Here is a 17,217-nt window from a genome sequence, read left to right as displayed (position 1 = left end):
CATGGTCCTTTTTTTACAAAGGCCTTGGGCAGAAAAGAGAAGAAGAAAAAAGTAGGAGCTAATTAGAAGGAATTTTAGGACAAGTGTGGTCTTTCAGAGAAAATCATGCATTGGGTCTAAGCTACATAATTAACTTTTTCCTCAGAAATTCAGAGCAAGCTCAGAAGGGGCTAATCTAATGTTTTATCTGGCGTTTGATGGCACTAGTTAGAATGAAGTCTCTGGATAAGCCGCTTCTATTATCTTCTCATTAATGTGTTCCATTTAATTCAATTTAATCTAATTGAAAACAAGCCAGAAGAGAGCCGGACTTGGCTGTCCCCTTCCTATGCCTCCAGCCTCTCCCACCTGCAAACTGTTTCACGCACGGCATCTGCAGGCACCTTCCTTCGGCACCTGCTGCGGACCCCACTGCAGAGCCACCTCTGTCCTCCCGACGGCTCCACCACCCACCTCCCCTCCTGCCACGGCATCATTCTCCCAAGCTCCATGAGTCTCCTTCTTCCTGCAGCACTGATCTCATTCTGCTTTGCCAAAGGCCCGTGTCCTTTCTCCCGTGACGGCGAGAGAGTCCAGGTCTTTCATCTTCGGCCTCCCACCCCTCCCCTCCCCCTACCCACATGCACCACAGACACGTTTACTAGGGGCTAAATACATGTTTGTTGATGGGAATTGCTGAATTGGGAATCAGCAGCAGGGTTTGCAAAAGAACTTTTTAAGACTGAGGAAATCTGGATGTACCGAACACGCCTGGACTGGAAATGAGACATTTCCAAGGACTGAACAGTCCTTAAACTGCCCAAAATGTTAGATTAAGAACCAGATTAGTATCCATTATGAAAAAAAAAGAAACGACAGAACTGAGAAATAATCTGTACAAGAATTGGGATTCGAAACTCATTAGGGCCTTAGATGTCAGACCTAATATGTGTTTTCTCTGCAGGAAGTGATAATGGCGGACTCACTGACACTTAGCACCAGTCGCAATAGTTTAAAAACACTATTAGGTTTGTTTAACCATCGTATTTTCAAAACACTTTATAACATGTGTATGGTGGGAGCAAAAATTCTCCTGTGATTACCGAAGGGGAACATGCACTCCCCAGGGATTTCTGTCTGAGAGCATGGCCATATGAATCACCTACGCTAAATCCTCCAGTGTATCTTTTTTTTTTTTTTTTTTTGCGGTACGCGGGCCTCTCACTGCTGCGGCCTCTCCCGTTGCGGAGCACAGGCTCCTGACGCGCAGGCTCAGCGGCCATGGCTCACGGGCCCAGCCGCTCCGCGGCACGTGGGATCTTCCCGGACCGGGGCACGAACCCGCGTCCCCTGCATCGGCAGGCAGACTCTCAACCACTGCGCCACCAGGGAAGCCCCTCCAGTGTATCTTTTATGGGGTTCATCCCCTCCTTTCTTTAAGATGTGTTGAAACATTTTCTGCCTATACCCTGTTTGCTGTCAACAGAGACATACAAAAGAACAAAATAATGCCATTTGCAGCAAGCTGGATGGACCTAGAGATGGTCAATCTGAATGAAGGATGTCAGACAGAGACAAATCATATGATATCGCTTATATGCGGCATCTAAAAAAATGATACAAATGAACTTCTTTACAAAACAGAAATAGGCTCAACGGACGTAGAAAACAAACTTACAGTTACTGGGGGTGGGGGGGGGGGAAGCAGGGGGAATAAATTGGGAGATTGGGATTGACATATACACACTACTATATATAAAATAGATAGGTAATAAGGACCCACTGTATAGCACAGTACTCAATACTCTGTAATGGCCTATCCATAGGGAAAAGAATCTAAAAACGAGTGGATATGTGGATATGCGTAACCGATCCACTTTGCTGTACAGCAGAAACTAACCCGACAATGTAAGTCAACTACAATACAATAAAATTTTTTTAAAAAGAGACAATATATTTCTTCTAAAATACAGATGATCATATCAATTCTTTTAAACTTCAACTGTTTCCAAAGAAGTATTTGAAGTTTCTGACAAGGAAAAAAAAAAGACATACAAAATAGTTCCTTTACAATAAAAATATGAGAACTAGAGCTATGTGACTGAAAGAAGGGCTAGGCAAGGGAGAAAAAAACTGCAGCAGAAGTATTACATCCAGGACAGTAGATGCTCTATAGAAAATCAAATACTTCTGTGTTCCCCAATAGCCAAGGCAAAAAGGGAAACACCATGAGTTACCTTTAGCTCATGATTTGTTAAAAGAAACATCAGTCTTTCAGGAGAAAGAGAATGTTTCCTCTCACAGAATTCTAAGAAGAGTTTATCAAGAAGGGGGTATGCACTAATATCATAGATAACAGTCAAGGTGGTTGAAGAACTATTCCCCAAAGAGGAACTAAAGTAGCCCAAATCTTATTCAGCTTACTAGAACATCTTGAAATCCATTCAAAGAAAGCTGACATGTTGAATAAGAGGCAAATACTGCTCCCAGAAAACACATAATTAGCAAGAACAGAATGAATGGGAGAAGGAGCAGAGAGTGGAGTTTCAACCAAAAGAGGTGACGACTTATTTTCAAATAGAAATCAGAAGTACAGTAAACGTTATCCCTGGAGTGACAAAACTCAGCGAAAACAAACGCAAATAAATTCGACATTTCTGTTTCCTTTTAGTGTGTAATTTGAAAAGATCAGTCAAATGTGATTAGCTACAGAAAAAAAAAAAAAAGTTAAACCATTTGGCAGATTTGTTCCCAAGCCATGACTACAATATTTTGACCTGTGAATTATGACAGATATAAAAGTGTTACTCGTATTATAAAAACAACTTTGAGCAGATAGGAATTTAACGGAATCACACGTAAATCTCCAATTCTGTAAATAGAAAACGCCCGCATATACTATTTGATAATGATATTCATAAATACCAGGAACTACCCATATAAAAAATTAACAGCTGTATGCACTTGTGAACTGCAAACACTGATCTACTTGCTGCAGATGAAAAAATCACTTTTCTCCCTTCACATTCAACGGGTCATTTATAAGTAAGCATATTTATTTCAATCCCAACACCTCCTTAATTTAGCCTAGAGTAAGTCACTGGATGTTTACTCACAATCTCTAAGATATGGACAAGTCTACGCAAGGTAAAAGCATCCCAGTACTCCTGAGACAGCCAATGAATTTTCTGAAGATTTTCGAGCATGCAGTATAGTGTGAATTTTAATGATTTTCAGCTCCTCTTAGATCCACACACAAATATAGAAATATGTATCGGGCAATGCAAATGAACTTGAAATGGGTTCAGTGGATGGTAAAGCCAGCCCTGTGCTGAGTGCTTTAATACCCGGGGTTCAGAAACCACTCAGAAGGCAACATTCTCCCATCAGCAAAAGATAAAAGGCAAAAGGCAAACTGCTCTTACAAAGCAATAAACACTATGTAATACAAAGGGGGAGAGTAAATACTCTTCCACAACACAAAAGGGAATGGAGCCAGGGAGATAAAAATGACAGAATAAATACAGGTGGTTTAAACTAGTAAAGGAGAATCTGAACAAGAGAGAAAAATCACTTGCTGGCTTTCTTTCTTGGAGGGCTTTACAAACCAAGCTTTCTTCAGATAACTCAAGTTTCAAATATGGCAGCACGGTTAAGTTCCGCGTTTACCTTTCGTCGTGGTCATGGAAAGCTCTGAAGCAATGTGAGCATTTCCAAAGAACTGGGAACCCTTGGGAAAAGACAATTACGGTATTTATCAGTGCAACTGGAAATAAGGAATTAGAGAGGAGTCAGGAACGGTGGCGATTCGCCATACAGGTGTCTGTTATCTCCTTTACCAAGTCAAAATCCGTTGATGCGCTTAGCACTCTGCCCTCGTGATAAACTGTGGTCCCTCGCATTCATCAGGGACTCGACAGCTGGGAGTGGGCAACTCCAGATTAAAATCTCCCCTGTTTTGTTGGCCAGGAGATTCATTTTTGCTGTCATCAACTCCATATACTCCTCCCTTTGTTTGCTGATTATTAATTTTGGACTCATTAGTGATTTAATTTTTCAACTACAAATGCAATTACTGTAATGATTCATTCGTGTAACGTTTTTTAATTTCAAGTAGGAGAGAATTCAATCTCAACTGAGTTCTTCAAAACGAAGGGGCCTCTTTATGGTAGGAAGCATATTTTAAAGGGGTTTGAAATCTTTGTGTGGAATTTAGCTTCAATGATAGAGCTCAGTGTTGCAGGATGGTTGGGGGATATATATACGATGACTTAAATAAAACATACAGGATTCAAGTCGGAAAACTCTTTTGGAGTAAACTATTCATGAAAATGGAAAATTACAGGATTTTTCTCACTCACATAAAATGTTGGGCTTTGGCAAGATGTCATTACAGCTGATCTTGGCAATGTGAGCTAGTGAAAGTAGATGAGATGGTTGCTTTGGAAGGGAGAGCCTTTGCTTTGAAGGCTGTTTGTTTTGTATGATTTTTCATACTGGTGAAGCCAAAAAAGGATAAAAGTATTTCTTCAGGTTGGTGAAGTAAGAGACCGAGAATCCAGTGAAACCTGCCTCCTTTCAGTTCTCTCACATTACCCAGTTTTGTACAGACGAGTTTGTATTAAGGGACTAGATGTATTTTTAACAAAATATATCCTATTCCCTTTTATATCTCCCATAGCATCCACACCAGCACCTGGGTACCAAGTGAGTCTCCGATAATTGTCAAAACAGGTAAAGAGAACCATCTTATTTGCTGGTTGTGACTTACTGAAAGATCAAAGCATATGCAAGGCTTACTATGCCATGGAAGGTTCTGAATCAACAACTAAAGAGATACCTTTATCCAGAGGACTGGACCCTGATTGGGGTGGTGGTCCCACTCACACTGACTCCTTGTTCCCTGAGATCAAGGGGAAGAAACCAGGGTGGACATCATGTGACCATTGTTTTCCTTAAGGAGCCATCTCTTTACCACCCATGTTTGGCTGAGTAGAACCTTGTCTCAAAATTGGCCACTGAAATGCTTCCCTTTCCTGATTTTTGAGACGTGGAATAGAAAGACATGGAAATTGACAGCACCACTGAAGAAAGGCCCACAAAGGCCTCTTGCAAAACTTGTTAGAGCTGTCCTTGGTTCTTTTATCTGTCCTAGTAATCCTGTGGGATATTTTATATCTTCCAAGAAGGCCCACCACTACCTTCCTATCCCTCTACTCTTTTTTTTTTTTTTAACTTATTCTACCTCAAGTGGGATTATTTTGCTCACAATGGAGAGAGTCATAACAAACGCAACCTGGCTGGGGCTTTAAGGGAGGGTTAAGCTCTCTTCTGTACCAGCACTGCTCCAATAGAGCTTACTGTGATGCTAGGAATGTTTGATCTACGTGCTGTCACGTGTGGCCACTGAGCATCTCAAATATGGCTAGTGCAACAGAAAAACTGAATTTTTAAATTTCACTGAATTTTAATTAAGTTGAAATAACCACAGGTGACTAGTGCCTATGGATTGGATGGGTCGGTGTGATGAGAATGTCAGGAATCCTTTTTCTCTATTTAAGGACAGAACAAGTGAAATGGATTTCATTGAAGCAATGAGGCTACACGTGGGCTGTGAGCCAAACCTGAGAAAAAGATGATCCCAGAAGGTCCCTGGAACTCTCGGGCATACTCAGAAGTGGCCACCAGAATAGAATGGTGGATCAGCTCGCTGGGCTACTGTAACCAAGTACCACAGACTGGGTGGCTTAAACAACAGACATTCATTGTCTCCAGCCTGGCAGTTCTGGAGGCTGGAAGTCCAAGACCGAGGTGTCAGCAGGGTTGGTTTTTTCTCAGGCCTCTCTCCTTGGCTTGTAGACGGCCGTCTTCTCCCTGTGTCTTCACGTGGTCTTCCCTCTGTGTGTGACTATGCACTGATCTCCTTTACAGGATACCAGTCACACTGGATTAGGGCCCACCCATACGGTCTTATGTTATGTTATTTAGCCCTTTAAAGGCTCTATCTCCAAATACGGTCACATTCTGAGATACTAGGGATTAGGGCTTGGACATATGGATTTTGTGGGGGACGCAGTTCAGTCCATAACTAATGGTCTAGTGCGGATATGCCTAAAAGACAAAGGAACACTGAGAATTCCAATTGTTAGCACAGCCGGGGAACTGCCGTCCCTTGAGACTGGAGACCTATTCAGCATTTCCAATCCAAGCGTGGCTGCATTTTCTTCATTTTAATTGCAGCAACAGATGAACTACAGACATGGGCATAGCTTGACTCTAGGTTACCATTTCCAGGGAGTTTAATGAGTACGACTTCTTTCAAGTAACTATGAGATTTGAATGTCGATTCTGACTCAGTTGATTCTTCTTTAGAAACCATCTCTAATTTTGATTTTTTCTTCCCCCAGTTGCTATCAAAAGCAGGTCTTGATGATCACATACCAGGACCCTCATCACAGCTTCCTGCACGATCTCCTGGCCTTCAGCTTGCCCGGTTCTTGTTCACTGTATGTACCGAGCTTAGATTTTTCTTCCCAAGAGACACCGTTCATTGTTCCTCCCATTTCTTGGAACCTTCAAAGGACTCTCTCTCAGCTTAGCTGTCTCAAGATAAATCCTAAATTCCTAACTTCATGCTAACTGCATGCTTGTGACTTTCATTCCTATTGCTACCAAACCAAACCAAACCAAACCAAACCAAACCAAACCAAACACCTCTTGTGAATCCCCGCAGATCAATTTCCTCAACTTTCCCCTCACATATCTCACACACATTTCCAAGCCCAAGTCCTTGCTTACATTACTTCATCTGGAATATCTCCAAAGGCCCCAGGTCTCAAGAGACTCATCATTCATTAAAAGAAAACTTGTCAGACAGAGAAAGACAAACATGACATGACATCGCTTATATGCGGAATCTAAAAAAATGGTACAAATGAACTTATTTACAAAACAGAAACAGAGTCACAGATGTAGAAAACAAACTTATGGTTACGGGGGGTGGAAGGCGAAGGGGGAGGATAAATTGGGAGATTAAGGTTCACATATACACACTTCTATATACAACACAGATAACCAACAAGGACTGTATAGCACAGGGAACTCTACTCAGTACTCTGTAATGACCTATACGGGAAAAGAATTGAAAAAAGAGTCGATATATGTATATGTATAACTAATTCACTTTACTGTATACCTGAAACTAACACAACATTGTAAATCAACTATATTCCAATACAATTTTTTTACAAAAAGAGAGAAAACTTGTATTCAAGTTTTACTTCCTTAGCAATGTTTTCCCTGACCATTCTGTCTACAATGATGTTCCATCCACTGGCATTCTATCATGCTCCTTTGTTTTTCATTACTGGCTGAATTATGCCCCCCCTCAAAAATTCCTGTGTTGAAGTCTTAACCCTCAGTACCTCCAGATGTGGCTGTATTTGGACACTGGGTCTTTACAGATGTGCTAAGGTTAAAATGAGGTCATTAATGTGGGCCCTAATCCAATGTGACAGGTGCCCTTATAGGAGGAAATCAGGACACAGACACACACAGAGGAAAGACTAAGTGAAGACAGAGGGAGAAGACGGCCATTAACAAGCCAAGGGGAGAAGGCCTGAAACAAATTCTCCCCTCATGCCTCTCAGAAGAAACCACCCCTGCAGACACCTTGATTGCAGACTTCCAGCCTCCAGAGCTGTCAGAAAATTTGTTTCTGTTGTTGAAGCCACCCAGTCCGTAATACTTTGTAATGACGGCACTGACAATACAGGTGTATACATTACTAACTACTGTTTTGGATCTGTTTCCCTCTACTCGAAAGCCAAGTTCATAAGGGCAGATACTTAAATTTTGTTCACCGCTGTACCTTCATTATCTAGAGGCTAGGGCCTGGCATATAGTAGGTGTTCACATAAATGAAGTTTAGAACTCCATTCTATATGCCCAGCTACACCATCTCTGCCTAATTCTGGGGAAGTCCATTGGCTGGCAGATAACAACTATACCTCCCCAAAACCTAGCCTTTATTGGTAATAAAGGTAGTATTTCAGTCTCTGTTTTCTTTATATTATTTCTCAGTTGGTTTTGAACTTGGGCAGGGAGGAGGGGGTTTAGTACCCTCACTCCCTAACATTCTGTAGCATCTTACAAGTGCAAGTACTCAATGAATATTTTACCCCTACACATGTTTAGTCCTCTTTACATGTTTCCTGACAACTTCCGTACATGTATATTTTGATTCCCGGCTAGATTCCCAGCTTCTAGAGGGCAGGGATTGTTCTCAGTACCTGCAAGTCTGCCCTCTTATAGTAGCAGCTCAATAAATCTTCAATGACTGAATGACCAATATACATGTGCTGTGGAACCCTGGGGGAGTATTAGTCCGGCTCCCAACGACTCCCCTTCTCTGAGGATTTTCTCACTTCCCTACGTACCTCTCATCCCTCCCTCACAATGTACAGAGCACGGAGGTGGAAGGAGGCGAGTTTGTACCGTGAGTCTCTGCCCTGTTCCCCTCGGCCACAGATACTGGACCAGAGATGGACACTGAGATGACTTCTCCCAGGAATCTGGATTGAGACCGAGAGACTCATGCTGGCCTCTTGCAGCTGCTAGACTTATTTTTGTCCATTTAGATAACAGAAAGAGGGCAACTGGTGCCCACCTTGTGACACAGAGAAGGAAAGGCAGTTCGCAGAGAAAGCTAAGGCACAGGCAGCCAGGCAGAGGGGAAGGGAGACAGGGAGCCTTCTGGAACCAGATTCCGTTTCTGCCCATCATTTCCAGGAGACTCCCCCGTGTCTCTGTTACCAACTCCCCCCTCCTCTGCCCCATCTTGGCTAAAATTGTTTTGTTTCTGTTGTTTGTAAAACAAAGCAAAACACACAAGGATAAAACGAAGCAAACAAAAAATAAAACCATTGACGCATTCACCCCGTGATGGTTTTTTGAGATGTAGGGGTAGTTCCCTTCCGAGAATGAGGCATAAAAGTCCCTGAGCCCTCTCCTGTACCTCTTAAATCATCCATTAAAGCCCATTTACTTCCAGGTAATTGAGGAGCTGCTGCCATGCATCAGCTCATCTACAGTGTTGGACAGTATTGCTTTGCAATTCTTTCCAAATAGAAGAAGGTACACCTGTGCTCCAAAGTCTACCAGGAACACTCTGTGTTTTTAAAACGATCTTTTTTTAAATTGCCTCATAAATTCTTGCTGTTCTCAGGATCATCTTTCTCAACTATACCACCTGAGATCAACTCAGGTGGTTACCCTAAGAGTTCCAAGATGTTAAATCTGAAATGCTAAACAAAGATCTTTATGGGAAGAAGGGAATTTATTTATTTATTTATTTTCTTCATGTGTTTCCAGCTACACTGTTCAAGAGAAAAAGGTCGGGGGGCGGGAAAATCCCTGTGTATGAAATTAAATCCAGATCGGACTGAAAGGACAAAATTGTTGGAATCATTTTCAAGGACTCCCACCCATCTTCATTTGTATCTTTTTTTTTTTTTTTTTTTTTTTTTTTTTTTTTTTGCGGTATGCGGGCCTCTCACTGTTGTGGCCTCTCCCGTCGCGGAGCACAGGCTCCGGACGTGCAGGCTCAGCGGCCATGGCTCACGGGCCCAGCCGCTCCGCGGCACGGGGGATCTTCCCGGACTGCGGCACAAACCCATGTCCCCTGCATCGGCAGGTGGACTCCCAACCACTGCACCACCAGGGAAGCCCCATTTGTATCTTATTGATAACCAGTTAGGAGGCTGCTGGAATAGATCAGGTCAGGTGGAGGATTGGACCAGGAGGTCTCAGGGTGATAAGGAGTCAGCGAGGGCTCAGTGAGAACCAGAACCTGGGGGCCAAAAAGGAAGGAACAGAGCATAGACACAAGAATATAATGAACCGGGCAAGGGTAAATTCTGTGAAGAAGATAAAAGCAGGGAGGTGGGACAGTGCCCTGTGGGCTACCTTAGACGTAGTCTTGGAGGACCTCCCTGAGGAGATGACAGATAAACTGAGACCGGGAAAATCTGGGGAGAAAAAAAGTTAATCCAGGCTGAGGAGACAACTAGCAAAACACCCTCCCTTGTGAACAAGACTGACAGGCTTGAGAACCACAAGGAAGGTCAGTATGGCTGGAACAGAGGGAAAGGAGGGGAAGAAGGTGGGGGGAAGGGGCAGCGCCCCAAGATCTCTGGTAATTCAAAGGGTCTTTTTCTTGGCTGTTTATATAGGATTTGTCTTTTTTTAAAAAAACTGATATTTTTAAGAGCAGTTTTAGGTGTACAGAAAATTAGAGCAGAAAGTACAGAGTTGCTATATATCCCGTCTGTCCTCCATACATGGTTTTGCCTTTTATTAATATCCTTGCATTCGTGTGGTGCATTTGTTACAACTGACGAACCAATACCGATACGTTATTAATAACTGGTCTGCAGTTTATATTAGGATTCACTGTTTCATTAAAGGGGTCTTAGCACAGGCAGGGAGATGGGACTGACATGATCCGATTTACAATTCTGAAAGACTCAGGATCACAAAAGTGTTGTTACTGGTCGTACTGTTTCTCTCCCCAAGATTCATATGCTGAAGTCCTAACACCCAGTGCCTCAGAATGTGACTGTATTTGGAAATCGGCTCTTCACAGAGATAATTAAAGTAAAATGAGGTCACTGGAGTGGGCTTTAATGCAATGTAACTAGTGTCCTTACAAGAGGAGGAGATGAGGACACAGACACAGAGGGAAGACCATGTGAAGACACAGGGAGAAGACGGCCGTCTACAAGCCAAGGAGAGAGTCCTCTTCCTGCCCACATTTGATCTTGGACTTCCAGCCTCCAGAGCTATGAGACGATAGATTGCTATTGTTTAAGCCCCCAGTCTGTGGTAATTTGTTATGGCAGCCCTAACAAACCAATACAGTGGTAAAGACCTGCTATAAGAAAATCTACCTGATTTCATTCAACCAAGTATTTTCCAACATTTAAAATCAGAGGACCCCCTTTCTACTATAGACTACTGACCCTCCACAGACTAGCAGTTTGTAAGTCACACTTCGGGATGCCCTGAACTAGAATATAAGCCCCACGAGGGAAGGGACTTTGTTCTTGTCACTGCTATATCCCCAGCACCTGAAATAATGTCTGGAATTCCGTAAATATTTGTTGAATAAGTGAACTATACCTGTGGCTTTTGGCCGTTCCATGTATGTCACCTCCTGTCCATTTTCTACTCCCAGTCCCTTTACAAATCTCAGTACCACTTGTCCGCAGGTGAACGGTGAGAATTACCTCATAACTTTCCTTTATTTTTTATGAACAATTCACAGGGAATGGAGGTCAACACCAACCAAAAACAGTCCTACCTAGGTGCCTGTATCTTCCAGTTTTGAAAAATGTCCCATTCTCCCTGAGGTTTCCTTTTCATTGAAATTTTATAATTTTTCTACTTTTATTTTCTCCAATGTTATTTTTTTAAAAACAACACCTAAATAAAAGGAACAGCCGTAAGCAAACAGATATTCACTTTTTCTCACCATTCCAAGTACCTATAGGGGCAGCTGGTTGACTAGGTGGTATGTGCCAGGGACCTATATTCTCTGGAGAACTGTTTAATTGTCTGTAGAGGGCAGAAAGATTCTACATACAGAAATCAAGTCTACATAGTACCATGTGAAAGTGAAGAGCAGTCATCTTTGTTCTATATAGGTTTAAGAGTATATTTATGAGATATTTAAGAATAACAATAATATCTGTCCTAGGGATTAAACTAGGCTATTTATAATAGTCTGTAGTAGTAGTACCCCTCATACTAGGATTATTCTGAAAGAAGGAACTAAGGCTCACCTTAGAAACGGAAGCAAAAGGGCGTATATTATAAAAACATTCATGTACAAGAGCAAAACCCATCAGGAACTAAGATGCCTTCTAAGACCGGCTTGATTTTCTAGTGTCTATGTTCTCTCTTAAGTATCCCTTCTTGTTTTCCTTGTTCTGTGTGTGTGGGCTCAGTTCTCCTCTAGGTCCTAACTGATCATTCTTTTGTGTGTTCTCAGACTCTGGAAGGACCTGGTCTTCTTTGCTTAGTTCATTACTATAGTAACTTTGGGCAGAGTCCTTTGTATGAGGCCATCTCCGGTCATTGGACCCTCTCACAGAGACTCTGGGGCTGCCAGTGGACCGACCACGTGCACACCACTGGTCCAGTCAGAGCCCACTCTTCCATAAGGAGTCATTGGAGAGCCTGTGACCATGACAGGTATGTCGGGTTGCTTTGCTTTTGCATTCCATTCACGTGAATCTCAGTTGCCACCGAAGTTCTACTTTAAGGCTCACAGTCTGAAATGGTATAAAAGGGTTTGGCCGTACACTTACGATAACAATGGTGATCTCTTTATTGGCTATTTTCATATCTACTAACTGTATTTCATTTACTTTGCCAATTATATATTTGCACATGAGCTAGTATATGTAAAACCCAATCCTGTGTAAAATCTTCAGATGTATCTTGATAGCGATTTTTCAATATTCACCTTAACTTGTAAACTAAAGCCTGACAGCAGATATAAAATGTGACAGCAAATACATGGCTAAAACATTGTCAGGTACACGATGTTTAAGAAACTGACATTGAAAACTGATGTCTCTATTTCCCTTGCCACGTGGGTGAGAGCGTGAAGTTGGCTCATGTGATCTGAGGAAAATGGAAAGTTTCCAGCAACAGTAAGTTTAACTCCCTGCACCTCCAAGCCCTTTTGACTGAAGAAGGATGAATTTGTCGCTACACCTCAGACAAATGCCCTCGTCCCAATTCCTTGGCTTCATCTGAAGGTAGACAAGGAGGAAAGAGTCTGTCTCCTGAAAAACAAATTCTGAAGGTTCCAAAAGTCATCTCAAAGAACCTAATTTATTTTCCAGCAACTTCTTAAAAACCCAACGGCTACATGGATCTCAGTAAAAAAAGATGTACAAGCCAAAGCATCGGGATAAAAAAAATTATAAAAATATTTAGCCATTAAGGGACTTCCCTGGTAGCGCAGAGGTTAAGAATCCGCCTGCCAATGCAGGGGACACGGGTTCGAGCCCTGGTCCAGGAAGATCCCACATGCCACGGAGCAACTAAGCCCACGCACCACAACTACTGAGCCTGTGCTCTGGAGCCCACGAGCCACAACTACTGAGCCCGTGTGCCGCAACTACTGAAGCCCACGCACCGCAACGAAGAGTAGCCCCCGCTCGCCACAACTTGAGAAAGCCCACGCTCAGCAATGAAGACCCAACGCAGACAAAAATAAATAAATAAAAACAAATTACTTAAAAAAAAATTCAGCCATTAAAAAAACCCATACAGATAGTATTTTATAGGTGTACAAACATCTTACATAAAATCTTCTTGCTTATTGGAAAAGAAAGAGGTGCCAAACCTGAGAAATGGCAGCTTCCACCAAACGCGTGAACAGGGAGAAAAGCTGGTTTGTTTCTCACTGTCTTTGGGAATCCTGTTTTCACTGGGAAAAGACTGCCCCGTTTTTCTTTTCACTACACACTTAGCAGCTCTGCAGCCAGATTTCTTTCAGAGGAAGGAGGAGGAAAATTGGTGAGAAGCAAAGTACGAGTTTTCCAGCCATGTGGCTGGCACCATGCTTTTTAAAATGGGTCATATCGCTTCATATTTCCCAAGAACCCCAAATCATTTAAAAAGGAAGATAAAGACAGAGATAAAGCTTTTTTTCCCTCCCTCAAAGGATAACAATAACAAATAGTTGTTTTACATTTTATCTTGAACTTTGACAGTTGAACTTTGATCTTGGATGTCCACCTTAAATTTTGTTTAAAAACACATGGTATATAAACTAGGAATCACGTTGTTTCCTCCTTTCTTTTCTGCTCAGCCTGGATCCCCCTGGCAAAGCATTTTTCTCTTTTCTATTGGCTTGGGTGACAGCATATGCCATCTATAAGGCTTCCTCCCTATTTCCTGGTTGTCAGAAGCCGTGCTGGTGGACTGCATCTTCAAGCATCAGTGTTGTATTAAGGGACAGGGTTGTTGACGGCAAAAAGGAGGCTCCCTCTGCTGGCTGTTTCTCCCTCTGCAGAAACAAATGTCTGAATATCCATTTAGAGGGCGGATTCTTTCATTCCCCTGCCCAGCCAGGAGAGTCTTTCCCACAATGGAGGTAAGGTGAGCCCATGAACGTGAGACCTTGGACAGCCCAACAGGCAAATGCTGGAGTTGATTTCTCTGAGGATGCTCTCTGAGGTTTTACATGCAAAACCTGGGCTTCTGGACAGAGTTAAATTATAAGATTTATAACTCTGAAAGGGACAGATGGCAGACCTACCCTGAAATAGCTTTTCTGGAAGAGTAACACACGGTAAATTGCATTAATTGTAATAATTGCTTTTTATGCCTTGATAAAAACTGGCAAAGACCTTCAAACGTTTTCTAATCATGGCAAATTAGCACAGCTCCCCGTAGCAGTGACAGAGCTAAAGTGCTATGGCTTTGGCTTCAGCTTAGAAGCTACAGGATTAAAAAGAGCATAGGAAACACTGACTCTGGAAAGAGATGCACAGTAGAGGTCCTGGATATGCACAAGCTAGAGAAGTATCTAGTCCCAATGGGGGCCAGATTGTAGGTATTTCTTGTAGGTACATATTTGGTTAATTTCACAGTCATGGTCCATAAGGATTTAGAAAAGCTCCTCCCTTACTATACACTGTGGGTGAAGGTTATGTTGGTGTCACAACTTCCTTCCTTTCAAACCCAACAGAATAGAGGAGGGCAAGCTTTCCTACAACATTTCTATATTTTTCTTCTGTTAAAAAACTACGTAACACACGGAGAATTTCTATTATTTAACAAAAGGTTTCCAGTTGTTCCTTTTCTCTTTCTTCTGTGAAGGCTTTTATGTCTTTGCTTTATTGCCCCTCCTTTAAGTACACTGAGTTATACTTTGGCTTTGTGCGTGGAATCAGTCTACAACTTTGGGTATTTTCTCTTATTTTAAGTCTCCAGGAATATTTATGTTTTTTTTTCCCCTTCATTTACTCTTTCAACAAATGCAAGAAACCTTTATGGAGAGAGCACTAGATTTCAGGCACTCTAACAATGAGAGGCATTTGAATGGCATGTGAGATACAAAGATGACTTACAGGTGAACGTTTTTTGTTGCAGACACTATTCAGAGCACTTTTGTAATATCTCATTTAATCCTCATGGCAACCCTGTGAGATTATTATTATTATTATTATTATCCCTGTTCTACCCATGAGAAACCTGAGGATCCAGACAGACGAAGTAATTTTCTCAAGGTCACACGTTTAGGGGCAGAGCTAAAACTTAAAATCAGGCAGTCCATCTCCAGAGCCCCTGTACTTCATGGTCTGTACCTTGAAGGACTAAGACAAAGATGATGTGGGTGACCAAGCAGGTAAATAAGCAAACAATTTCTGTCCAAGATGGCAAGGACCCTGCTCTATATATGCAAATGTTTTAGGGCAGGGCCAAAGGCCAGATAATGAATATTTAAGCTTTGCGGGTCATACAGTCCCTGTTAGCAATGACTCAACTCTAACACAGTAGCAGGAAAGCAGCCATTGATAATTCAGAAACAAATGAGGTGGCTGTGTTCCAATAAAACTTTATTTATAAAAAAATAGGTGACAGGCTGAATTTGACCCACAGGACTGTAGTTTGCCAACCTCTGTGCTCCGTGTTAGGGGATTACAAGGAATCAGGCACCGACTCCTCTGTCTACAGGTCAGAGGGAGACATTTGAATTAAGTCTTGGCTATCGGGCAATGACAGAGAATGGCATTCGAAGAGGACAGAAACATCTTTGAGAACTGGGGGCATCTGATAGAAAACGGATATTCGGGAAAGATGTGAAATTGTGAGTGTCAAGAGATGTATACGAGGATGGCAGAGAAGAAGCTTGAAAAGAAGGATTTGTGTCTATGGTAACAAAAAGTTTATTGTGAAATAACCGCTTTCTAAGTGTGTTTTATTTATTTTGTGATGGGCTTTTGCTTTCCTGGGTGAAGAACTTGCTTCTCTTCCCCGATACAACTTTGATATTTTCCATCTTAACTTGTAGCATGGAAAACGTCTTCATTTGTAATTTTATCAGCAAAACAGGAAGAAAAAAAATCACAGAGGGTCTACGTAGATAAACATTGTCACATGGTGTCACAGAACACGTGGTGTTCTGGAGATGCTGGACTTAAACATTCTGGGAGAATACTCAGATAGACGATGAGGACAAATTTTTGTCTTTTGTAAAACCCCGTGGGTGTAGTTCTGCCATTAGTCGAGATGGATGTTTCAATGTTGAGATGTGAGAAATCACTGAAACACCAACGGCAGAACAAGAGAGCTGCAGGGAAACAAAGTTGATTCCGTTCCTTTTCTTGGGCTGTAAGTCAACTCAAGTTGCTTCTGACAGCTTGCTGATGAACGATGACTCGTAATGTTCACAGACACTTGTCCAAGTTAATAAGTTTATTAGAATTACTCCATAGTCTGAAAGCTGTTGAGGATGAGGCTGGATTCTCAGCTCTGAAATCAAATGATCTTCCCAGGTGTGTATCTGGGACAGCTTCTCACGATAGTTGAGTCCCTCTATGGGAGAAAAAAGTGGAGGCTGGAAGATAGATCAGTTTTCCTTGAAACATGGGTATGTCCTCTCTATGCAATCTGGGCATTCCCTTGATTTTAAGATTCCCCATCTGGAAAAATAAAGTTTCAAATGAAGCACTGAGTTAATTAGATAATATTCCTAAGTCGGGTGCCAGGCCAAGATGCAAGTTTTCTCAAAAGAGAAAACCAAAAATTGTTACATGATTCTTAAGCCCCTACCCACATCTAAGGAATGAAAGGGTGGAAAAGAGAGCTATTAGGGTGCTTTAAACTCCACTTCACCACACCAACCCAAGGGAGCAGGGGGGCGAGACTGTGCCCTGCACTTCAAGCCTAGTGGGGCTCCATCCAGAACTCCATGGTTAGAATGACATGGTGGGGCTCAGTGGACTTGACTCCGATTCCTCCCCCTGAAGGGTGGAAAGCAGGCTGGCTGGTTCAAGGAAGGGTGGCTGAGCTGAGGATCGCCCTGCCTGTGAGAATCTCTGAGAGCAAAGGATCCACGAGCGTCTCTTGTAACTGGAGAAGGGTCATGTGGGGGGGAGCTGACAAGAGATGGTCTTAATCTAGTCTAAGATGGACAGATAGCCGGCAAAGGGA

This window comes from Phocoena sinus, chromosome 2 (assembly GCF_008692025.1).
Source record: "Phocoena sinus isolate mPhoSin1 chromosome 2, mPhoSin1.pri, whole genome shotgun sequence".
In the NCBI taxonomy this organism is placed as follows: domain Eukaryota; kingdom Metazoa; phylum Chordata; class Mammalia; order Artiodactyla; family Phocoenidae; genus Phocoena; species Phocoena sinus.
Note: the sequence above shows the minus strand (reverse complement) of the source record.